This window comes from Loxodonta africana, chromosome 20 (genome assembly GCF_030014295.1).
Source record: "Loxodonta africana isolate mLoxAfr1 chromosome 20, mLoxAfr1.hap2, whole genome shotgun sequence".
NCBI classification, from domain to species: Eukaryota; Metazoa; Chordata; class Mammalia; order Proboscidea; family Elephantidae; genus Loxodonta; species Loxodonta africana.
This window is the reverse complement of record NC_087361.1, coordinates 56,898,020-56,922,981: the sequence shown is the minus strand read 5'-3', so window position 1 is coordinate 56,922,981 and position 24,962 is coordinate 56,898,020.

The following is a 24,962-nucleotide window of genomic DNA, read 5'->3' as shown; positions in this document are numbered from 1 at the left end:
CTGTGATGGGGTAGCCATGAGTTGGGAGCCAACTGGTGGGCAGCTAACAACAGCAAAAGTAAGCCTAATGTGCAAACAGGGCCGAGATGCCCTGTGCAGGCTGGAAATACCCCAGAGGGGAACCAGATAGGAAGCACCTGTTCTGTATAGCCAGGTATATGTTGTTCTGGTCCTTACCCAGTGACACCAGGGCTGGCTGCTGCGAGGATGACTCTGAGGAAGTGGGATATGACCAGCCTGCCGGGGACAGAATCTGATTCTGCTGACACTGAGGCTCCCTGTGGGAGTGGACCAGGGGCTACTCCACACCAAACATGAGCACTGTTTTCCCCTCAGCAGATAATTAGGCCTGAACTGGAACATGACTTGATATCTATCTCCAAGGTCAAGGCAAATGAAGAGTTCTTTTTTGCTTGGTTTCTTCCCCCAAAGCAGATGTTTCAATAATCTCCATTTTCCTCCTCAGTTCAGATCCCATTGTCCAGCACATTTGAGCCACTCTGTGAAAACAAGCCTCTATGTGGGTATCATGGAAATAAACCATTCCCATGAAGAGTAGGGTTTCTTGTTCAAGGGGAGGTTACAAGCTTACTCAACCAGCAGAGACAAAAGCAATGCTTTTAAAGTACAAAAAAGGAGCTGTTATCCAACAGAGAGCCACTAGAAGTTGGAAGCTTTTAGCTTTAGGCAGAAGTAGTGGGTTGGAGACTTTTTTTTTTTTAATGGAGACTGCTCTTTTGTTCTTTGCTGCGGTCGGCACCTAGTTCTCAGTGTGAAATCATAAAACTAGATCTTTCCCACACGATAGTGCCCTAGCACTGGGAGGTTGGGAGAGACACAGATGGTTCATTCAGAGGGCGAGCACTTGTTTGTGCCACCTTGGCCACAGTGAGCCCCACCCGGTTTTCCAATCCCAGATTCTTTCCCTGGCGTGGTACAATGGGTTTCTCTCATGTGGCCTTTCTGGCCCTTGGTTTGTAATTCTCCTGAGACGATTGGTCGGGCCTCAATCTGCCAAGGGATTGGTGGATTTGCCATCTGCATACAAAAAACAAAACAAAACAAACCCACTGCTGTCGAGTCAATCCTGATTCATAGTGACCCTATAGGACACAGTAGAACTGCGTCAGAGAGTTTCCAAGGAGCTCCTGGTGGATTCAAACTGCCAACCTCTTGGTTAGCAGCTGTAGCACTTAACCACTACGCCACCAGGGTTTCCGCTATCTGCATAAGTGGCTTGCCAATCCACCCAACAGGATTGGTCAGTTTATGATCTGACTAAGGGATTGGTCAGTTTACAAAAGCCATGCCTTAAAATTGCCTATATAAGCAGCCAATCTTACACAGGATTTTTGGGGACCTCATGATAAGCAAGAGCCTGTAGCAGAGCAGGTCCTTTGGACGTGAGGTTCCTGCACTGAGACCCCTTTAGACCCAAACAAAAGAGCTGTCGTACGGGTCAAGGAGCCCTGTTGGCGCACTGGTTAAAGCACTGGACGTTAACTGAAAAGTCGGCAGTTCCAACCTACCAGCCGCTCTGTGGGAGAAAGGCATGGGAGTCTGCTCCCATAAAGATTTACAGCCTTGGAAACCAGATGGTGGAGTTCTACTCTGTCCTGTAGAGTCGCTATGAGTGGGAATAGGCTCGACAGCAACAGTCTTTTGGTATAATATGGGTCAAGGGCTGTAACACGGAAGACCAAGGGAGGCAGCCACAGTGGCCAAGTCGGCCCATGGACAGAGACTGTGGCGAGCAAGCCAGCCCACGGAGCAGAGCGGGCAGCTGGAGCAAGAGGTCACCAATGGAGCTGAGTGCCCCTTAAAGGGGAAGCAGCGACAGGCTGGTCCATGTAGGTGGCTGGCCAGTCAGGGCAGGTGGCTCCTCTGCTGCTGAGAGCTGTAACACTTACCTTTCCAAAGTAATGGCATTTTAGGACTAGGAGGTTGAGACACACAGAAGGTTTTCATTCGAAGAGTGAGCATTTGTTTTTGGCAGCTTGGCCAAAATGAATCCCATCCAGTTTTCCAAGGATTCTTTCCCTGGATTCGCTGTCTTCAGATGGGAACTTGGTAGATTTCGTGCATTAAAAATAAGGCCCCTGGGCCCAAACAGAGACTTGTACACCAAGTATCACAGCAGCGTTATTACGATAGCCAAAAGCCAAGTGTCCATCAACTGATGAATGGATGAACAAAATGTGGTCCATACATACGACGGAATATTACTCAGCCATGAAGAGAAATGATGTCCTGAAAATGCTACGACATGGGTGAACCTTGACAACACGATGCTGAGTGAAATAAGTCAGTCGCGAAAGGACGAATACTGTCTGATCTCCCTTATATGAAACGAGCAAATACATAGAAACCAAAAACAACTAATAGTTACCAGGGGTGGAAGCGAGAGGGAAAAGGAGTTTCTGCTTAGAGTGAATCAAATATACGTTCCCGGTGGTGGGATAATTTGGGGAAATATAACAAGAATGGTTGCACAATTTAAAGAATGTAACCAATGTCACTGAATTGTGCACGTGGCAATTGTTGAATTGGCGTACATTTTGCTGTGTATATTTTCACTATAATTTAAAAAAAGGGGGAGGATGAAGCTTTATACATGTTACAACATGAAAACATTATGCTAAATGAGCCATACCCAAGAAGAGAAATACTGCGTGATCTCACTTACATGAAATACCTAGAATAGGCAAATTCTTAGAGACAGAAAGTAGGCTAGAGGTTACCAGGAACTGGAGGAGGAGAATGGCGAGTTACTGCCTAGCGGGCATGGAATTTCTGGAAAAGCTTTGGAAATAGACTGATGGCTGCACAACGTGGTGAATGTAATTAACGCCACTGAACTGTACACATAAAAATGGCTTAAGTGGCAATTTTTTGTTATACATATTTCACCACCGTAAAATAAAACAAAAAGCAAAAAGACCAAGGCTCCCTTCCGGCGGACACCAAGTCCTGCCTGCTGTGCTGTCTTAGCGGCATCAACTCCAGCTCTTCCTTCTCTGCCACCAGCTTCTTGGCTCCTGCAGAACCAGAGGTCGGGGCAGGATGGGGGCCACGTGCCTCAAAAGACCTAACAAAAGGCAAAGGCACCCCTCCCCCTCCCAATTTTCTGAAGATGTTTTAACAAAAAATGCTTGGGGTAGAAGGTTGGAGAACGGGGAGGGTGAGAGATTTCTGCAGGGATCTTGAGGCTGCCAAAGGTCAGAATACAATTTCCCACTTACCACTTATAAACAGCAGTGGAAGGCCACAGCCGCCTCCTTCTGAACTCCTGACAGCTTGATCTGTAAACATTGTTTAACCAATCTTCCGCTCACTTTTGTTACCGGAATATGGTTCTTGCCTCTCACTGATCAAGAATGAGCAGGTAAGGCATGTAGTTTTCCACAGGAGCAAAGCTTTATTGAAGAGGCTTGCAAGCGGAGATAAGGAGGGCCTAGAGCAACACAAAAGCCCGTCTCACAGAACAAAAGACGAGCCTGCGTTTTTAAAAGTTCTTGGGCAGGAAAAGATTCACGTTCATTCATAGGCACAGGCAGGGGTACATTAACTAAGGTGCACGCTTGCAGCAGCTTTCCAAGATGGCTCCTGCCCTGGAGGCCTCTGGGATTTGTAGCAGGACTTATTATGGGGTGTCACACCTGTGCAGTCTCTTGCGCCTCCCCCCCCCAACAAGTTCGATTCCCTGGCTGGGGCTGTAGTGCCTCACTGCCCCTGGTGGAAGGTCACACAGCGGTCCCAGGTGGATGTTCTGTGCGTATCCCTGGGGCTGGTTTTATCCAGCTGTTTCTGAAAAACAACTTTCAAGAAGTTTGTGAGCTGCTTTCTGATACCCTGTCCCATTGTTCTGGGAAATGGCTTTGTTTCTGCCCCCTGGCCCATTTCCTGTTACTTTGTTTGCAGATTTGGGGGCCCCTCTGTTCCCTGTCTTACTTTCAATGAGACACTTATTTAAACACAGCCAGGACACATCTTCAGTGTTTAACAACTCAGCTATTGCCCTGGACTACCAAAGCAGACGTTGTACCAACTATTGCCCTGGACTGCCAGGGTGGACATTGTCAAGGCAAGAAGGATAAGGGGAGAACACTTTTCTTCACCCTGAAGTAGAGGTCACTTTTATAACACAGAAAGGCTTGAAAGTAAACACAGTGAGCACTCACCTAGGAAAGTGCAGCGTGTCAATAGTCCTGGCACATTGAAGGGCCTCGGATTTGACATCAGCTGACAAAGATAACGAGATTTTTGCCCACTCTTATGCAGAAATTCTACTGGCCTTGCCCTGCTCAGCACCAGCTGTTCTGGGGGTAGTTTCACCGCTCAAGGATCCAGTCCCTGTATTCACTGTCTCCAGATGGGAGCTTGCTAATTTGATTCCTTCCTTCTACGTTGTGTTCTGTAGCCGGGACTTACCACACGGAACCTGAAGCACAGCTAGCAGTGGCTCCTCTGTACACCTGGGTACTCACAGCAGATTCTCCTGGGTGAAAAAGGACTTGCTATCACAGGTCTCAAACATACCAACATCATGAACATGGCACCGGGCCAGGCAACGTTTCGTTCTGTTATACACAACGTCGCCACGGGTCGGAGCCTGCTCAACGGCACCTAACAACCACAATCATGGTCTGAAAGTGAAAGGTTCTTTAAGAGTAAACTGGCATTGTCATCTGTGGGTGCTCTGTGGATGCTTTGGGGAAGATGTACTGAATTAGGAATGACCATGCTTGGATTCTGACTTATAGCAACCCTATAGGTCAGAGTAGAACTGCCCTAGATGGTTTCCAAGGGGTGGCTGGTGGATTCGAACTGCTGACCTTTTGGTTAGCAGCCTAAGCCCTTAACCACTTCACCAGCGGGATGCCATGAGTCAGAATCGACTTGATGGCAAAGGATTTTGTTTGTTTGTTTGTTTGGTAGGCCTGGATTGGGATCTTAGTCCTGAAGAGTGCATGTGTGCGTGTGTGTGTGCACACACATGTTGGTACATGTGCATATGTACACACACTCAGTCATCCTCCAGGTCTGATTTTCCCTCAGCTGACGATCAGTGAATAGAATGCCTGACCCATCCACCTCAGGACTTCTGGGTAGATCAAAGAAAGAGCTGGGGTAATAGGCTGTGTGCGCCATACGATCTTGGAGCCAGCAGATCTGGAGCCCAAGGTCATTTCTCTCCGTCACTTACTAGTTGTGTGATCTTTGGGTTACTTGATCTCTCCGGGGCTGCCTCAATTGCCTCTTGGGTGAAATGAGGATAAAAAAAGAGACGCATATCTAAATGTACTTGCTCCCTGTGGCTGTGAAAGCAAATACCACAAAGAGGGGGCACAGAAACAGCAGGGAAGTACCAGCTCACAGCTCTGAAGGCAAGAAGGCCAGATTCAAGGCGTACACAGGCCGTGTTCTCTCTGAAGCCTCTAGGAGAAGATCCTTCCTCGCCTCTTCCAGCTTCTGTTGGTTCCCAACAATCCTTCGTGTGCTTGATTTGTATATTCATCACTCCAAAGTCTGCCTTTGTCTCAGTCACCTAGTGCTGCTATAACAGAAATACCACAAGTGGGTGGCTTTAATAAAGAGAAATTTATTTCCTCACAGTAAAGTAGGCTAGAAGTCCAAATTCAGGGCGGAGGCTCTGGAGGAAGGTCCTTGTCATCACCCTTCCACTAGACTAGGAGCTTCTCCATGTAGGAACCCTGGGTCCAAAGGACATGCTCTGCTCCAAGTGCTGCTTTCTTGGTGGTATGAGGTCCCCAAGTCTCTCTGCTTACTTCCCTTTCCTTTTATCTCTTGTAAGATCAGGGATGTGACCTGAGCAAGGGTGTTTCATCTCACTCTAATCCTTTTTAACCACAGGCAGAGATTATGATTTATAACACATAGGAAAATCACAAAATGGAGGACAACCACACAGTACTGGGAATCATGGCCTAACCAAGTCGACACATATTTTGAGGGGACACAATCCAATCCATGACTGCCTCCGTTTTCACATAGCTGTCTTTCCTCTGTGTCTGTCCTCTCCTTTCTACAAGGACATGGGTTTTATTGGACTAGGACCCACCCTTCCCTACTATGACTTCATGTTAACTGATACCAAACCCATTGTCGCTAAGTCAATTCTGACTCATAGCAACCGTCTTTAAAGACCGTATTTCCAAACAAGGTCTCATTCATAGATGCTAGTGGTTAGAACTTCAACATATCTTTTCAGGGAACACAATTCAATCCATAACAGTAAGTATATGACACGTAGCAGACACCAAAAAGTTAGTTGTTTTGAATACAAAAAGTACTTTTTGAAAGTTTAATTTGCCATTCGCATTTAAGCACATTATTATTTTGGGCAAAAGGGACTGTTGGGTATAGAGAGTATGGGAGGAAAAAGAGAGGCATCCCTGTCAAGGAAGAAAAATAATGGACTGGAGGGCAAGATAGACCTGGTGAGCTCGACCCTGCTCTTGACATAGCAGACCCAGGAGCTGTGGGCCTTAGGGAGAGGTCAGAACGGCTGGACTGCGGCTCGTCTCCTCTGAGTCCAACTTCTCCTTTATTTTTCCCAGAAGGATTATGGACCCGTATTTACCTTGGACGTAATGGTAGATGGCTGTTGTCTTTGCAGAGTATGGACATGTTTCACATTATCTGCATGAGTGTTGGATGGTAGTGAAACCTAATACATTTGGGACCTGACACTATCATCCACTAGAAAAGCAAAATATTTTCCCAACTAGAAGCCAAGTTGGAAGATTCTCTCACCATTGGTTTTGGTTTTAAAGGCGCAGTAATGGCTGAAAAGATGGCCTCTTGGTCCCGATAAGAGCTAAGCCAAACAGACACCTCACTGCAGTATTGGCCCTCTTCCAAAGGCTTGCTACAGCATGTTGGTGGTGTTAACAGTGTCCTTCTGGCAGCTACAATGGACTGCGAGAACTGCATAACAGTTAGACAAAGCCTAGATGGTGCAGCAAAAACCCGAGTGGCCGGGCCAGACGAGACGCTGGGGGCCAGCATAGCTGCCTTCAACAGAGTGTCAGATATTTGGGGTTTGGCAAACCCTACAAAGCTTGCTGCCAAGCCCCACTGCCCCTGTTCCCCTGGTGTATTTCAAAGGAAATTAAATCCACATGTTTCTGATTTGCTGACACTTACAGCTCTTCCAAAGGTGGTTTTGCAAGAGTGGTTTGGACACGAGGAGACTAGAGAAACGTTAATTATTACTGTTATTGTTCATTTTGAAATGCAGACCTGTACGCTTACATAATAAATGCCATGCCTACAAAATCACAGCCCGATCTTGCCTCACCAAAACAGGTAACTGAAGTCCAGAGACAGGTAATTGAAGTCTACTAGAGAAGAGAAAGGGTGACTCCAGCACCATCTGGGACTCCTCCTGGGAACCGTGCTGTTAATTGCCCCTTTTTTCTGGGTTGCTGATGTTACCGTCCAAAAATACATGCACAGGATGGGCTGGACTGCAGGTTCCATCACTTCCTCAGACTCTGGCTAAAGGGACAAAAAGTTAAATTCAAGATGGCATCCGCAGTAGGTCCTAGGAGCCCAGGTCCACGGATGTGGGGCCTGGAGCCTCAGGGGCAAGAGGCATCACAAAGGCTGCTCTGAAGAATGTTCTGGAACATCCTGACATTTCTCTGAATGAAACCTAGATCAAGAACAACCCAAATTCTGCTTCAGGGGAACGGTGGCACATTAAACACTTAGAACTAGCACTTCTGGGCATAACATGTGACATTTCCAAGGCCAGCCACATGAAAACTACTGACCAGAGAGACCGGTGACTACAGGGTCCCTCTCTTCTGAGCCAGGGGTAACAGGTACTCTCTCCCACTTCCCCCTTAGGCACTGCACACTGCCTGTCCTCAAGATTCTCAGAGGTGCCCTGAGAAGCCCCAAGAGGCTGCTCTGAGTTCTCCTGACAGAAGTGGCTGCTTTGTTCTCCGAGGCTACCCCCAACTCTTTTCCCACATCTGGGCACTCACCTGCTTAATTGGCGGCTTACATTCTTGTCTCCGTCCTTGGAATCCCCCAGCCTCTAACTCAGGGCCTGATACAGGCTAAGTATGCATTAAATGTTTGATGAATGAATCAAGGAAGGCTGAGAAAAAGAACTGGAAAACAGCCTAGCCTCCCCCAATTGTTCTCTCTGGCTGTTGGATTTTTTTTTGGTATACACCTTGCTTCTGACCCCAGAGCCTTCACACATGCTCCCCTGCCCTTTTTTTAATCCAGGTAACCCCTATTTACCAGTTCTTATCTGACATGCCCCTTACTCAAGGGGGAGGAAGGTGTCTTTCCAGCCCAGTTTTGGGTCCCTCCCCCAGCAATGACCTTCCCCTCTTCCTCTGCACAAAAAAAAAAAAAAAACCCATTGCCAATAAAGACACGGAAGATCTAAATGCCACAATCAATCAACCTGACCTCATAGACATATACAGAATACTCCACCCAACAGCAACCAAGTATACTTTCTTTTCTAGTGCACATGGAACATACTCTAGAATAGACCACATATTAGGTCATAAAGCAAGCCTTAGCAGAATCCAAAACACTGAAATATTACAAAGCATCTTCTCTGACCATAAGGCCATAAAAGTGGAAATCAATAACAGAAAAAGCAGGGAAAAGAAATCAAACACTTGGAAACTGAACAATACCCTGCTCAAAAAACACTGGATTACAGAAGACATTAAGGATGGAATAAAGAAATTCAGAGAATCCAATGAGAACGAAAACACTTCTATCAGAACCTTTGGGACACAGCAAAAGCTGTGCTCAGAGGCCAATTTATATCAATAAATGTACACATACAAAAAGAAGAAAGGGCCAAAATAAAACAATCATCTCTACAACTTGAACAAATAGAAAGAGAGCAACAAAAGAAGCCCACAGGCACCAGAAGAAAACAAATAATAAAAATTAGAGCTGAACTAAATGAAATAGAAAACAGAAAAACAATTGGAAGAATTAACAAGACCAAAAGCTGGTTTTTGAAAAAATAAACAAAATTGATAAACCACTGGCCAAACTGACAAAAGAAAAACAGGAGGGGAAGCAAATAACCCGAATAAGAAATGAGATGGGCGATATTACAACAGACCCAACTGGAATTAAAAGAATCATATCAGATTACTATGAAAAATTATACTCTAACAAATTTGAAAACTAGAAGAAATGGATGAATTCCTAGAAACACACTACCTGCCTAAACTAACACAAACAGAGGTAGAACAACTAAATAGACCCATAACAAAAGAAGAGATTGAAAAGGTAATAAACTCCCAACAAAAAAAACCCTGGTCCGGACTGCTTCACTGCAGAATTCTACCAAACTTTCAGAGAAGAGTTAACACCACTACTACTAAAGGTATTTCAGAGCACAGAAAAGAACGGAATACTACCAAATTCATTCTATGAAGCCACCATCTCCCTGATACCAAAACCAGGTAAAGACACCACAAGAAAAGAAAATTATAGACCTATATCCCTCATGAATGTAGATGCAAAAATCCTCCTCAAAATTCTAGCCAAGAGAATTCAACAACATATCAAAAAAATAATTCACCATGACCAAGTGGGATTCATACCAGGTATGCAGGGGTGTTTCAACATTAGAAAAACAATTAATGTAATCCACCACATAAATAAAACAAAAGACAAGAATCACATGATTTTATCAATTGATGCAGAAATGGCATTTGACAAAGTTCAACACCCATTCATGATAAAAACTCTCAGCAAAATAGGAATAGAAGGAAAATTCTTCAACATAAGGAAGGGCATTTATACAAAGCCAACAACCAACATCACCCTAAATGGAGAGAGCCTGAAAGCATTCCCATTGAGATCTGGAACCAGACAAGGATGCCCTTTATCACCGCTCTTATTCAACATTGTGTTGGAGGTCCTACCAGAGTGATTAGGCTAGATAAAGAAATAAAGCGCACCCAAATTGGCAAGGAACAAGTAAAAGAATCTCTATTTGCAGATGACAGGATCATATACACAGAAAACCCTAAGGAATCCTCAAGAAAACTACTGAAACTAATAGAAGAGTTCAGCAGAGTATCAGGATACAAGATAAACATACAAAAATCAGCCGGATTCCTCTACACCAACAAAAAGAACATCGAAGAGGAAATCGCCAAATCAATGCCATTTACAGTAGCCCCCAAGAAGATAAAATACTTAGGAATAAATCTTACCAGAGATGTAAAAGACTTATACAAAGAAAACTACAGTACACTTCTGCAAGAAACCAAAAGAGACTTACATAAGTGGAAAAACATACCTTGCTCGTGGATAGGAAGACTTAACATTATAAAAATGTCTATTCTACCAAAAGCAATCTATACATTTAATGCAATTCTGATCCAAATCCCAACGACATTCTTTAATGAGACAGAGAAACAAATCACCAACTTCATATGGAAGGGAAAGAGGCCCCGGATAAATAAGGCATTACTGAAAAAGAAGAACAAAGTAGGAGGCCTTACTTTACCTGATTTTAGAACCTATTATACCGCCACAGTAGTCAAAACAGCCTGGTACTGGTATGACAACAGATACATGGACCAATGGAACAGAATTGAGAATCCAGACATAAATCCATCCACATATGAGCACTTGCTTTTTGACGAAGGCCCCAAAACAGTTAAAAGGGGAAAAGACAGTCTTTTAAACAAATGGTGGTGGCGTAACTGGATATCCATCTGCAAAAAAATGAAACAAGAACCACACCTCACTCCATGCAGAAAAATGAGCTCAAAATGGATCAAAGACCTAAATATAAAATCTAAAACAATAAAGATCATGGAAGAAAAAATAGGGACAATGTTAGGAGCCCTAATATATGGCATAAACAGTATACAAAACATTTTTAAGAATGCAGAAGTAAAACTAGATAACTGAAAAAAAAAGGGAGCTCCTAAAAATCAAACACCTATGCCCATCCAAAGACTTCACCAAAAAAGTAAAAAGACTACCTACAGACATTTCTGATCAGCACCTGATCTCTAAAATCTACATGATACTGCAAAAACTCAACTACAAAAAGACAAAAGACATGAATAGACACTTCACTAAAGAAGACATTCAGGTAGCTAACAGATACATGACGAAATGTTCACGATCATTAGCCATTAGAAAAATGCAGATCAAAACTACAATGAGATTTCATCTCACTCCAACAAGCTTGGCATTAATCCAAAAAACACCAAATAATAAATGTTGGAGAGGCTGTGGAGAAACTGGAACACTTATACACTGCTAGTGGGAATGTAAAATGGTAAAAACCACTTTGGAAATCAATTTGGCGCTTCCTTAAAAAGCTAGAAATAGAACTACCATACGATCCAGCAATCCCACTGCTCGAACAGATATATGCACACCCATGTTTACTGCAGCACTGTTTACAATAGCAAAAAGATGGAAGCAACCAAGGTGCCCATCAACGGATGAATGGATAAATAAATTATGGTATAGTCACACAATGGAATACTACGCATTGATAAGGAACAGTGAGGAATTTGTGAAACATTTCATAACATGGAGGAACCTGGAAGGCATTACGCTGAGTGAAATCAGTCAGTTGCAAAAGGACAAATGTTGTATAAGACCACTATTCTAAGAACTTGAGAAATAGTTTAAACTGAGAAGAAAACACTCTTTTGTGGTTACAAGAGAGGGGAGGGAGGGAGGGTGGGAGAGGGGTATTCACTAATTAGATAGTAGATAAGAACTACTTCAGGTGAAGGGAAAGACAACACACAATACAGGGGAGGTCAGCACAACTGGACTAAACCAAAAGCAAAGAAGTTTCCTGAATAAACTGAATGCTTCAAAAGCCAGAGCAGCAGGGGCAGGGGTTTGGGGACCATGGTTTTAGGGGACATCTAAGTCAATTGGCATAATAAAATCTATTAAGAAAACTTTCTGCATCCCACTTTGAAGAGTGGCGTCTGGAGTCTTAAACGTTAGCAAGCAGCCATCTAAGATGCACCAATTGGTCTCAACCCAGCTGGATCAAAGGAGAATGAAGAACACCAAGGACACAAGGTAATTATGAGGCCAAGAGACAGAAAGGGCCACATGAACCAGAGACTACATCATCCTGAGACCCAAAGAACTAGATGGTGCCTGGCTACAACTGATGGCTGCCCTGACAGGGAACACAACAGAGGCAGCAGGAGAGCAGTGGGATGCAGACCCCAAATTCTCATAAAAAGACCAGACTTAATGGTCGGAGGCTAGAAGGACCTTCTGTTGGCCCAGGACAGGAACCATTCCGGAAGCCAACTCCTCAGACATGGATTGGACTGGACAATGGGTTGGAAAGGGATGCTGGTGAGGAGTGAGCTTCTTGGATCAGGTGGAAACTTGAGACTATGTTGGCATCTCCTGCCTGGAGGGGAGATGAGAGGGTAGAGGGGGTTAGAAGCTGGCAAAATGGACATGAAAAGAGAGAGTGGAGGGAGAGAGCGGGCTGTCTCATTAAGGGGAGAGTAATTGGGAGTATGTAGCAAGGTGTATATAAGTTTTTGTGTGAGAGACTGACTTGATTTGTAAACTTTCACTTAAAGCACAATAAAAATTATAATATATATATATATATATAAAACCATTGGGGGAAGCTGGGTGAAGGGTACACGGAACTGTTCTGTAGTATCTGCAAGTTTTTGTCAACCTACAATTATTTTAAAATAAAAAGCTTAAAAAAAAAAAAAACCATTGCCATCAATTCCAACTCATGATGACCCCAGGTGTTATAAAGTAGAACTGCTCCATAGGGTTCTCTTGGCTGTAATCTTTATGGAAGTAGATTGCCGGGCCTTTCTTCCGCAGCGCTATCAGGTGGATTCAAACCAACAACCTTTAGGTTAGTGGTGGAATGCAAACTGTCTTCTCCTCTGCACATTGGATACATATGATTTTAAATAATCAATGTTATTGTTGTTAGTTACCATCTAGTTGACTCTGGTTCTTGGCAACCTTGTGTACAACAGGACAAAACATTGCCAGGTCCTGGGCCATCTTCACGATTATTGGTATGTTTGAGTCCACTGCTGCAGCTATTATTTAAATAATTAAGTACAATGTCACCGGCACTGCCTACCTTGTCCACCAGACTTCAGGAGGAGCCACATCAGTCTCCACCCCTTCCTAGCACCCACCACCAAGGAGGCTGAACTGGCTCACTGACCATCTTCTTACCCTGGCCCTGTAGCTGGCTATGCCACCAAGGTGGCCCAGTTCTGTGAACGGTACAAGCTAAGAGCAGCGAACATATTCTCAGACACTTTGAAACCAGGACTCACTCTTCTAATAAAGAAAGAAAAAAAAAAAGGCAGCTTAAAATTGACATTGAAATACACTATCTAATTTATTGTCCAAACTGGGGCATCTTTGGAGAATGACGGGGGCAATATTAATAACTTTGCAGGGACAACGGGTGTAAACCAGGACAGCCCCAGGCAGGCAAACCAGGACGTATGGGCATCCCATGGGGCTGGACTCACTGCCCAGCCTTTCCCAGACAAGGATGGGTTTTACCTTCGCCTTAGGTCCCTCTTTGTTTGTGTTACCTGGGAGAGTGCCAGTCTGTTTTATACACAGTGGCAGCAAGACCAGGGGATTAGTTGTATTCCATCTGTATGTAATTCACTGTTCCCAGTTCCCAAACGCAAGCCCAATCTCAGCAATTAACTTGGCCGGATCTAATCAGACCCTCTTTACACCTGTTCCCCTGTTTAATTAGATTCTAATCTCCTCTGGGGAGTTGGAGGTACCTGGGGCCATTACCTAAACCCGGGATTAGGGAACGGCATCAGACACCAGCCACTGGTATAATGCACAGGCAACTTTCCTGAAATGGCTCCAGCCCCTCATTCTAGAAATTTCTCTGGACAACTCTGATTTTCCTCCGCATGGTTGGGAAAACTATCCCCTTTTTTGTTACAGTTTTTCTTTCATCTCCACCCAAGGGGAGAAAATGTTCCCAAGTGGAGCTTCTTTCTGAGGTAGTTGTTAGACAGGGTTCAGCAGTGAAGGCTGCCCATCTAATTAACTAAGTCTGTCATGACTTCCCAGGATAGTAAAGTGGGGAACAAAGACATTGATTTTTTTTCCCTTCCCATATTTTGGCCTCTCTTCTTCCTTTTAGAAGATGACTCAACATTAACGAGAAACCAGTCCCTTATTGTTGGGGCACAACTAGAGAGATAAATTACATCAGTAATCAAGTCTCAAGTTCTCCTTGGTATAATAGAGCATTTGTCAGGCAATATTATTCAATTAATTAATTCCATTAGTGCTACCACAGTTCCCCGAATCCAACCATTCAACCACCAGCTCCAGTAATTTGTGTAGCACAAAAATAGAATGGTTAATGAATGCATGGTGAACCCAAAAAGAAAATATTCTAGCCACCACAGGAAACCTCGCTGGAAGCGTTTGATTTGTGAACGTGTGAAATAGTCACGGCCAGTCACCACCTCTTCCCCCGGAATGAACAACCACTCTTGGTATCCCATTGCTCAGATGTCTAGAAGGAAAAAGCAGTAGATCACATTGGTCCGGCTCATCTTTGTACACCTGGCCAGTGGCTAGCTCTCTGGTCAGCTGCCCATCTGCAGCCAGGGAGAGGGCTCGGAGTCAGGCAAAGCAAAACATGGCGGCCTAAGAGTCATGCGCTGGCAAACAGAATGGTGCTAATGGGTGGGTTCTGTCCTGTACAGCTGCTCCCCTAGCACAGGGTCAGTTTTTACCTGTGGTCCTTCCTCTCTTTGCCCCTTGTCATGCTCTTTAAGCCCATCCATCTCTCTGCTCTCAAGTCAAGTTCATCCTGTCTCCGGTGACTCTTAAGCTCATGAATAAACCTAGCGCCTCCATAACCCCCTTAGTCCTTCCTCTCTCTTCAACTCTTGCCAGCTTGTCTCAGAACTCTTTACCTCCCTCCTAGTGGGCAATTCGCCTTCAGAAAGAGAAGATCACTGCCCAGAGCCACATTTTAGAAAGCCATCCTGAAGAATTAGTGTCACGAACTTCTAAAGAGGGAAGCTAGCAACGCCTGCAGAATCTTGACAAACAACTGCTTACCTACCTCTTTCTCCACCTCCAGATCAACTTTCTTACAACCACCACCCACGGGACCTGAATGAAATGCTATTCTGTGCTTCACTTACTGTTTCACCCTGCTGTGATTAGCTACTGGTACCTGGGGAGCTCTTTTTCATTGTGGTGAAGCAGCATTTCAGCTATATTCAGGATTAAACATGCCCTGGTCTGCTGGCGTGGGAACCCATCTACCATTCCGAAGAAAACAGCTCACATTCCAAACAGCTGACTTCCAAAATCCAGAACGTAATCTGTGTGTAAATTGGGTGGCTGCCTACACACTTCAGCCCCTTTCTCACCTCCCGGCTTATCAAGGAATCCTTCATTTCCCCAGCCCATTCTCTGGGCAGGCGTGTGAATCAACAGGGAAGGTCCCCAGACAGGCACGCTGGATGAGAAGGGAAGGGCCTGAGCAGTGGTTCTCAAACTCAAGCCAGCCTCAGAATCACCCAGGGAGGCTTGTTAAACAGATAGTTGAAGGTCTGGGGTGAGACCCAAGAATTTGCATTTCCAACCCCCTTTCTGGAGTCCCTGGGTGGTTCCAATGGTTAACCTCATTCAGCTGCTAACAAAAGGTTGGAGGTTCAAGTCCACCCACAAATACCTCAGAAGAAAGGCCTGGTGATCTACTTCTGAAAATTCAGCCATTGAAAATCCTAGGGGGCACAGTTCTACTCTGACACACATGGGGCCACTATGAGTCAAAATCTACCTGGCTCGATGGCAACTGGCTCTGGTCACCTGCCTCCTAGTGTGAAAATTTACCTTTTGAAAAAGATGGTCTCAACCAAGGACCACACTTTGAGAACCACTGGCCTAGAGTATACAGGTGCAGAGGTGCAGAGGTACATAAAGGTGTCTAGATTTTCAGAATCCCAAGGGTCCAGCCACGTTACCTGGCTGATCCAAAGCCCACGCTTCCCTAGGATGAATCACAGCAGAAGCAAAGCAGCCCTCCATGGGCCTCCTCTACCTGGACCTGTAGGAGGAGACCAGACCCTAAACTGAGACTAACGAGCTCTTCTTGGAACAGGCCAACATCACCTGTGGTTTTATAATTAGGTCTAGAAATATTGCAGTAGACACCCGAGATCACGGGATTCCTGAATGCCTGTGAAAATGGTAGGTTTATGCTTTTCAGCAGATGCTTGGGGGGTCTGACAAAGCCTGAGATCTTTCCCTATTATTCTCCATGGAAGACTCAGGGTCTTTTAGCCTCATTAGAGGTAGACGGGACGTGGCAATTCTCTTTTTGCCTAAACCACTGTGGATTGAGTGGTCATCTGGCTCAGCATTTTCCCTTTCTCCTTGAATCCCATTCTTGTCATTGTTGTTGCTACTTGTTGTCATCTAGGCACCAACTCATGGCAACCTCGTGTACAACAGAAACATTGCCCGGTCCTGTGTCATCTTCAAGATCGTTGGTATGCTTCAATGCATTGTTGCGGCTACTGTGTATTCTGAGTGCCTTCCAACCTAAGGCGCTCATCTTTCAGCACTATTTCAGACAATATTCTGTTGTGATCCATAAGGCCTCATTGGCTAATTTTCAGAAGCAGATCACCAGGCTTTTCTTCCTAGTCTGTCATAGTTTCAAAGCTCTGCTGAAACCTGTCTACCATGGGTGAACTTGCTGGTGTTTGAAATAGTAGTGGCATCACTCCCAGCATCACAGCAACATACAAGCCACCACAGTATGACTAAGTGACAGAACGGTGGCACCATCCATGGACCCCAAATGCCGTTCATAAAGATATACAATCCTAGCAATTTTTATTCATTTCATCATTTTCACGTGTGTCTGGGCCTGGGTTCTTCTCAGAAAGCAGCGCCTGCGACAAGGGCTTCTGGGAAAGAAGCTTATTTTGGAGAGGGATCCAAGGAGGGACTGGAGGAAGCAAAGCAGGGCAGGAGGAAAGAGGGAGGAAAGATTTCATTATGCATCTGGCCTCCTGCAGGGACCCTCCTGAAGCTATATAAAATGCACCTCAGTGTCTCAGCCTGAGAGAAGAACACTCATTGCCCTCCAGTCGATTCTGACTCATGACGACCCCATGTGATACAGCAGAACTGTCTGTAGCGCTGTCTTGGCTGTAGTCTTTACGGACGTAGATGGCCAGGCCTTTCTCCCATGGCACTGCTGGGTGGTTTGAACCGCCAATGTTTAAGGTAGTAGTCAAGTGCAAACTGTTTGCACCACCCAGAGACCTTGAGAGAAGAAAGAAGGCAGTAACCTAACTTCCTTCCCACTTTGGTCAAGCGTTGTCACACGGGGTGTTAACTCTCTCATCCTTCCAGGTTGTACATGCAGGAGCCCAGGCAGGGCCTCTGAGAAGCCTAAGGTGAAAAGTGAAATCCTGGTGCAGCAAAACCAGGTATAGCCAGGTTACGCCTGCACAGAGCTGATCACTGCAGCAATGGATAGAGTTGAGGTGGGCCAGGGGTTGAGACACGCACCGAAGATGGGCAGTACAGTATACTATAAAAAGAAGAATCTGGGTGTACCAAATATTCTATTTTTTTTATCGATATACATTATAAATTTCGGGTTTGTTTTTAGTGGCTCAGTGGCTAAGAGCTTGGCTGCTAACAAAAAGTCGGCAGTTCAAATCCACCAGCCGCTCCTTGGAGACCCTATGGAGGCAGTTCTACTCTGTCCTACAGGGCCACTATAAGTCAGAATCAACTGGATGGCAACGGGTTATTATAAATCTCATGTTAATATAATCTTTCATTGTTGATATATTAAACAATTTAATTGAACGTGAGGGTTAACCTTGAATTCCAGGAGCACGTGTCTGAAACCTGTAAACCTTACAAGCCACCTACTTGCCTTATTTCTATAAACGTCCACCATTTCTGTGCCAAAAAGATCTAGGAGAAAGTTACTAACAAATCTCATGAAAACCATTTCAAGGCCACGAGATACAGGAAGACAGTCAAGAGAAGAGCTATTCTTTGTCAGCTGTTGGGTGCTCAGATTAAACTACAGGCTGAAATTAGCTAGGAGTTAGGACATCAAGAATTGCTTTCAGGGCCTAATGTCTAAAATCCTTATATCTTGTACTTAAAAACTCAGCTGGCTGCTACTTGTAATTACTTGTGTCCAATCCATTCCATCCCTACAAACAAAAATCAAAATCTGATGTAATTGTCACCATTTTTTCTTTCGGTTTCTGAGGTCCAGGGCATTTTCTGGGGACAAAGTTTGATAAAATAAAGACCATCTACAGATGAAGTGGGGATGATCCTGAGGCAATTTATGGAGCCAATGGCATGAGTCCCAAGATCTGTGTGGCTAAAACTTTGAGTCGTTAACAAGCGACTCCTTCAGGGTCTGGGTCAAACAACATATGGTTGAGAATAAAGGCCACTGAAACTACACAAGACTTGGAAACCTCGGGCAAAGGGTTCATTCAGCTCACAGGTAAGCTGCCTGCTCCTTGAGCCACCCTCCCTGCTTTGCACACTCATGAGATACCCACTCAGAGGCAAAGAAACCCTTCTGCTCTGAAGGGGCCAGTTACTTAAATACCTTCAAAAAATGTTTATCATTGAAAGTTCCAAAATTATGCAAACCAGTATAAGCTGTCAAATACCGCACCCAGCTCCAACAATTATCATGGCCAGTCTTAAATACTTTTTAAATTGGTTTTTTTAATATAACATTTAAATAGGCATCCTTTCTACTCCTGAAGACAAGAAGCCCGGAGGGTTTTTGTGACCCCCTGAGGGCTGGTGACCTGCTGGTTCCGTGGTTCACCACCCTTGCTCAATCCTTTCTTTATAGTGGGGAATGCTAAGCATCTCCCTTCTCTCTGGCTATCTTTCCTGCTTGCAGCAAATTAAGTGGACTGTCTATGATTTCAGCAGCAGTGACATACAATCCCAGTGTTAAAGGATGGAATTTTCCAGCGCAAGAAGCGGCAGAAACGGACAGAGAAGACGTTGCCATGAGCAAAGGCTCTTCAACACAGTACCTCCAACTGTGCTACAAAGCCTGGACATTTGGATGAAAGTGAAAAAAATCTGACAATCGAGTGATTGTTCTCCTTCCACAAGCAATCCTGCTCCTTCTAACCCGCCAATCAGCTGTGCTGGCAACGCGCAGACATGGCCTCCATCTTCCTGCAGTGGCCGGCCCTGCAGCACAGGGGAGAAGGCCTGCTGTTTTTCAGAAAACTGAGCGCCGACACAAGGATTGCAGCCACCAGATCCCTCTCTCGTAAAACAAAGCTGGGGTGCGCAGGGCAGCTCCTCACCTTGTCTCATGTGTTCTCGAGGAACCACAGCCAGCAACACCAATCAGATTCTTGCTTCTTGTCCAACTGCTTGCCTGTGACTCTAGAAAAACAATAGTGGTCTGCCAAGAACCCCCATCTCTGAATCTCACAACAATGATGAGCGTATCCGCTAGTATCTCCATCCAAGGAATTGTTGGTTCGCATACAAGAAAACCTCTTGGGGTGAGAGTCAGGAGTCCAAGAAAGGCATTTCGTTATTTTTGCCACTTGCTGGGCCCTGTTTTCTCTTTGGAAAGGATGGGAAATCTATTTTTGATACCAGCTATTCAGCTTTCAGGAGCCTTGGTGGCACAAGCATTAAGTGCTTGGCTGCTAACCCAAAGGTCTGTAGTTCGAACCCACCAGTCTCCCCAGGAGAAAACACCTGGTAATCTGCTAGGAAACCCTATGGGATTGCTGTGCATCGGAATAGACTCGATGGCACCCAACAACAACACATATTCAGCCTCCAAATAACATCAGCTTGTAAAGCGTACCTGACTTAAACGCTGATCCCAAATTTGGTCTTTTTAGGTTCTGCCCCTCCACACACACGCTCTCTGTTATCCACATTCTACTTCCTCAGCATATATGGGCTAAAGGCTTGGAACAGCCTAAGGAATTAATACTCCCCCCCTTTCCATATGACAACTTCCACTCTTTCCATATGACAACTTCCACCATAAAAAAACAAATAGGAGTGACTGAGTGAGCAGTGTGATTGCTTCCTTCAAATGACAACACTCCTGAGACTGACCACAGCGTTCAGTACAGTCAGCCACTACAGAGAGGTGGTGGCACAGGGGTGGGGGGAGGAATGAAAGGCAAGGCGGGGCAAGGAATGACAGCTCAGCTGGCAAATATCCCAGTGGGTGAACAACCAATCACACAGCAACCCTGAGACAGAGGGCAGAGACCGAACACAAAGTTTTCCGAGGCCTTGCAAAAACCGCAAGGACAGTAATGACATTGACAACCTGGTCACCACATCTGTGCACCCTTTGCCGTCGAGTCCGACTCATAGCGATCCTATAGGACAGAGTAGAACTGCCCTGTAGGATTTCTGAGAAACAGCTGGTGGATTTGAACTGCCGACCTTTTGGCTAGCAGCTGAGTTTTTAACCACTGTGCCACCAGGGCTCCAAACCCATTGCTGTAAGTCGATTCCGACTCATAGCGACCCTATAGGACAGAGTAGAATTGCCTCCATAGGGTTTCCAAGGCGGTAAATCTTTACGGAAGCAGACAGCCACGTCTTTCTCCCCAAGAGCGGTTGGTGGGTTTGAACCACCAACCTTTAAGTTAGCAGCTGAGCACTTAACCACTGCACCACCAGACACTAAGTGACTTTTCCACTTTTGAGGACAGAGTCAAGAGTATGTGTTTCACTGTTTGTAAAGAGAAAGAATACATATTTCTAACAGCCACAGAAGAGTCCTGAGTGGCACAAGCAATCGACACACTCAGCTGCTAATGGAAAGATTGGAGGTTCAAGTCCACCCAGAGGCACTTCAGAAGAAAGGTCCGCTGATCTACTTCTGAAAAACCAGCCACTGAAAACTCTCTGGAGCACGGTTCTGCTCTGACACACGGGGAGTTTCCATGAGCCAGAACCAACCTGACAGCAACCGGAAAATCAAATAGATACAGAAACACTTGCAATTCAGAGTTCTCTTTGTCTTTTAGTTAAAAGCAGAAAACCACACTATTTTACCAAAATGATTCCTATTATGAAGGAATACAGTTGTTTTTGCCATTAAATCATTTCAAAAACAAAGAAAAGTACTCTTCTTCGGAGCCTCTGCTTCTTGTTGTTCATCCCTGTCTTCCTCTACCAGCCACCCCCGTCCTGTCCCCTCTACCAGCCACCCCCGTCCTGTCCCCTCTACCAGCCACCCCCGTCCTGTCCCCTCTACCAGCCACCCCCGTCCTATCCCCTCTACCAGCCACCCCCGTCCTGTCCCCCTACCAGCCACCCCCATCCTGTCCCCTCTACCAGCCACCCCCGTCCTGTCCCCTCTACCAGCCACCCCCGTCCTGTCCCCACTACCAGCCACCCCGTCCTGTCCCCTCTACCAGCCACCCCCATCCTGTCCCCTCTACCAGCCACCCCCGTCCTCTCCCCTCTACCAGCCACCCCCTGTCCTGTACCACCACGTGTCTTTTCTAGCCATTTACAGACAGGTCTTCTCCCCCTAGGAGCCCCTGAGCTACCTGACCTGTCACTGTGGCCTACACAGGACTTTAAGTGGAAGCTTGATTATAAGATTTCAGTCATATTTATTGTATTAACCTCTTTTTATGAGGATAGGCAAGATGGGAGGAAAAGGAGAAAAAAGTCACAATTGCAGGTTTAGACCTAGAAATAATAATAAAAATATTAAACGGAAATAAAACTGAGTTATAACCCTATTAGGGTGCAAACTGTGCCCTTTTGCCAGGACTGTCCCAGTTTGAGGCCTGAAAGTCCTGCATCCCAGAGACCCCTCAGTCCTGGGCAAACAGGGGAGGTGGTCACCCTGCTAGCCTCCTCGACTCTCAGGGATCGAAATCCAAACTTTGACCTATTTGGAGATCACAAAAACTTGAGAGGTCTCATCACAAATACACGTATACACATTGACAGCTTGCAGGGTGACTAACCATCGCAGTTTGTCCAACACTGAGGGACTTCCTGGGATGTGGGACTTTCGGTCCTCAAACTGTGACAGTCCCAGGCAAATGGGCACAGTCGGTCCCTCTTTGGGGCTTCTGACTACCCACCCCCAGTCCCTGGGTGGGGCATATGGTTAGTACTCAGCTGCTAACTGAAAGGTTGGCAGTTCAAACCTATCCAGTGGTGTCACAGAGAAAGGCCTGGCAGTCTGCTTCCATAAAGATTATAACCAAGAAGACCCCATGGAGCAGTTTTACTCTTCCAAGAAGACCCTAAGGAGCAGTTCTACTCTGCACGCACGGGGTCGCCATCTGACGGAACGGACTCGGCCGCAGCGGGTTTTTTGGGTTTACACACCCCAATCACTAGGCTCCACCGCATCACCCTGTCTAGTCCCTTCGTTGCACTTACTAATGTGATTACTTTTCTGTTTCTTCATTGATTGTCTGTCCTCCCTACTCAACGTAAGCTCCAAGTGGGCAGGGTGTCACCTGGGTGGTCACTGACTGTAACTCTAGAACAATCTGGAAGCAGAGGGCACTCCAGAACCATGTCTTGAGTGAGTGGACTCTCCCCCAAATCGCAGAATCTGACACACTTACTGTTTTTCACTAATTCTAAGACGCACAGTGCCTCACCACCTAACATCTCTGAAGTCCGAATGCATCTTAATCACAGCGTCTCCCAAAAGCCCTCGGCTAAGAGGCAGTTTTGGCATGGCCGCCATGGCTTTTGCACACGCATCGTCTTGGTGATGGCTCTTGACGTTGTCATCACCTCTCCCGAGCTGTGTGAGTCTGTTAGTGGAACATGGTTTAACCGCCGTTTAGAAATGTCCTCAGAAAGATTTCACTACGGCTAAGAGTTGAAATGACAAGTTATTTCATGCTCAGAAAAGCACAGAAGCCAAAGAGCAGGATGTAAATGTGATGCTAGTGAGGAATACTTGTCACAGAACGCATGGTCAAGAGTCCGTGTTTTCTTGCAGATAAATAATTAAGGGACTTAGGAGCCTCGGAAAGGAAGGTAGTCACCAGTGGGGCAAGCTATGTTACTTCCTATTAATTAGGTCTCTGTTTAACTGCCAAATCCCCCAGAAGAGAGGAAGATTCCTTCCAAAGGATGGAGCTGAGGCACGCATCACGCAGACTATTATTAAGGCGTTGGTCACACATTGGCTGTGTTTTTCTGTGTCTCACACTGGTGTATAAAATATCGGTGGACCCTTCACTTGAGAACTTCTTAGGCTTGACTTGACGAACTGAGAAATTATCCTTTCCCAATTCTTTATTCAGTCTGTGGGGCAGCCCTCCACACAGCCCTCTCAGGTACCACCAAGGAGATTGCTGGTACGTGGTGGTACGTGACAGAAAAGTACGGCAGCTCATTCTGTCTGTGCTGGACCCCTCTGGTGGCTGAGTTCTCTACCAGCTCCCACCCCTGGCTGGGAGTCAGAAAGACCCCCTCATTCAACACCAGCTTTAGTTTTCACGTCCCCTTAAATCCCCCATTGGCATCCCCTCTAGCAGGTCACCTTGCTGAGCTTGTCGAGTTCTGCCTCTCACTCCAGATTCCACGTGAAGCCTGAATGATGTCCATTTGCAGGATCTCATTATGTCAACACCACCTCTACCAAGTCCTGTTGCACAGGGCCTGATAAGTCCCAAATGCTAATTTCAATGTGTCACCACCCATCTGTCAGTTTGTCCTACTGTGGTAGCTTGCATGTGCTGTAATGCTGGAAGCTATGCCACCAGCATTTCAGATACTGACAGAGTCACCCATGGTGAACAGGTTTCAGTAGACCTTCCAGACTAAAACAAGAAAGAAAGGCCTGGAAAAACTTCAATGAAAACCCTATGGGTCACAACAAAACACTGTCTAATATAATGCTGGAAGATGAGACCCCTAAGTTGGAAGGCACTCAAAATGCACAGTGGCTGCAACAACGGACTACAGCTTACCAATAATCATGAAGATGGTGCAGGATCCTACAACGTTTCATTCTGTTGTACTAGGGTCACCACGAGTCAGAGCCGACTTGATGGCAACTAACAACAATGGTTCCAACGTGTTCTTTTTTGACAGTTATCTACCATCCTTGGTGATAATATCACAGTGCTTTTGGAAAAAGGATTTGCGTATTTAACTGCGTTCCCTCTATAAGATGGATGTAGGAACCACTACAGAACAGTGGGAACAGTGCAGGTAACACAACACAAGACAAAACTGGGCCAAAGGCCCAAACAGAGATGCATATTTAGGAGAGTCATCACAGAGAATTCAGCTCCTAGTTTCCAACAGTGGCCCACATGTTGGTTACATGACAATTGCCTATTTTTCTTAGAATCTGTCAGTATATTGTTACGGTTTAAATTATTTTATAGTTTTTTCATTTATTCATTTATTTGAATGAAAAAATTATAAAATGATTTGAACATATAACAATGTACTGACAGACTTTAAAGACTCCAGGAAGAGGCAGAACCAACATGGCACTATTGACAGAAGCACCATGCCGTCCCTCCACGGCAAAGACCCGAAAAACTAAGTAAAAAAGAGGCAAACGTCAATCCTGGAACCCTAAGCATCAAATGAAGAGATATTAATCAAAACTAAAAGATTTACAACAGGAAACCAGAGAGGTTAATCTGTAAATGACATTAATGTCAGAGAGAATAAACGGTGTAGGTATAGAGCTTTCAAATGGAGAGGAAGGCTAGGTGATACCAAGTAATAGTAGACTGGTTCAAACCTGGGAAGATAAAGGTAAATTTCAAGGTAACCACAAAGAAAGTTTACAAACCTACTTATCAAAATAAAGAAGAAAAACATAAAGTCTCAGTAAACAGAAAATCTACAAAAACAAAAGA